Source organism: Crocuta crocuta, unplaced genomic scaffold (assembly GCF_008692635.1).
Source record: "Crocuta crocuta isolate KB4526 unplaced genomic scaffold, BGI_CrCroc_1.0 scaffold6, whole genome shotgun sequence".
Classification (NCBI taxonomy): domain Eukaryota; kingdom Metazoa; phylum Chordata; class Mammalia; order Carnivora; family Hyaenidae; genus Crocuta; species Crocuta crocuta.
This window is the reverse complement of record NW_027531917.1, coordinates 13,730,612-13,732,105: the sequence shown is the minus strand read 5'-3', so window position 1 is coordinate 13,732,105 and position 1,494 is coordinate 13,730,612. Positions and strand designations below refer to the sequence as shown.

General features: G+C 35.1%; 1 pseudogene; it reads right to left on the bottom strand.

The window, feature by feature from the left end:
* Positions 1-230: 230 nt before the first annotated feature.
* On the bottom strand, positions 231-827 carry LOC144240595 (rRNA-processing protein FCF1 homolog pseudogene; annotated as a pseudogene).
* Positions 828-1,494: the final 667 nt, after the last annotated feature.

The window sequence follows — 1,494 nt, the reverse complement described above, 5'->3', positions numbered from 1 at the left end:
TCCCAGAGAACTTTTTTGTTTTTATAGCACTTTCTCTCATTTGAGTCTTAATGCCCTTTTATTTTTTTTCAATTTCAAAACAACATCAAAAAATGAGCGTATTTAACCATACTCAGCTCATAACAGAACAAATGGGTAAGGAGAATAATTCATGCTACAGCATATTGCTCTATGAACTGGCAACAGAAAAAGTTGGTAAAGGAAGGCACAGGACCTCTCTCTTTAGAGTGTTAGAACCGAGGGGCTCCATAATCATCTGGCATTCACTCAATGTTGTACCTATGGTTAGAAATGTACATGATGGGAACTCCAGGGATCTTCCGGATCCTTCGTTGAAGGTCCAGGTCAACTGTGGCCACAATGTAACACTTGTGCTGAGTTACTCTCTGTACTAAGCAGCCATCTGCATAGGTTCCTTTGTGTGTGCATGGTAATCGTTCAAATCTTGTGTCCTTGACAATCCTTAGGGCCACTCGATACTTTTGCCCCAATTTCTCAGTTTCAGCCATTACACAGTCAGTTATACAAGGGATACACTTGGCATACAGACAGTCCATCATTGATTGTACTAAGTCGAGTTTGGCTTTAATGGAAAAGTTGATAAAGTTGGTATCAACCAGGATGTGGTAAGGCAGGTCCAGCTGTGTGTTACATTGGAAGAATAAGCAGGAAGGATGTTGGGGGACTTCTCTTTCCTTGAGTGCACTGGGATCTTTCTTTTCTTTCTTTTTAGGTTTCAATCTGTCTTTCCCTTTAGACCTCTGATCTCAGAGACTAAGCATTCACTTCATGGTTGCATACTTTCTTGCTTTCTTTTGCTTCCCCATGTTCACGCTGCACTCTAGTTTCTTTCGGAATCATCCTTAATTCCCTTTTAAGTTATGATGATTTTGACCCTTTCATAGTTTGTAATCTTTCCCAGAAATTTAACCATTGTTGAACAATGAATAATAACACATGAACAAAATGAGCACAACAATCAACAAAATTTTAAATGAATTTTAATGACACAATCTTTACTGTTTATTTACATAAGTAGTTAAAATGTAACACCTATACTATACAACTTTTTCAGAAATAGAAGAGAAAGAAATAGTTCCCAACTGATTTTAACAGACCAGCATTAGTTTAACACCAAAATTTTGTTGGTAATATCTTTCCAGAAATGAAATTACAGACCAACAGCCCTTTTAAACAAACTACATGTGGGTGTGATGTTTTCCTTAAAAAGAGGTTTTTAACTATGAATTCAATTTATTTGATAATTATAGAGCTATTGATTATTGGTTTCTTCTTGAGTGATTGGCATTTATGTTAACATGTATTTTAGACTTTAATAAGTAATTACCACATTGCTTTTCAATAAAGCTGTTAAAATTCACTATTTTCAAAAGTAATGTATGAGAATTTTGTTTTCCCTGCAATGCTAAACAAGTAGTCATAATCACAATTTTTAATAGTTAAGCTGATGTTGTAAAGCATTATCTCATTGTT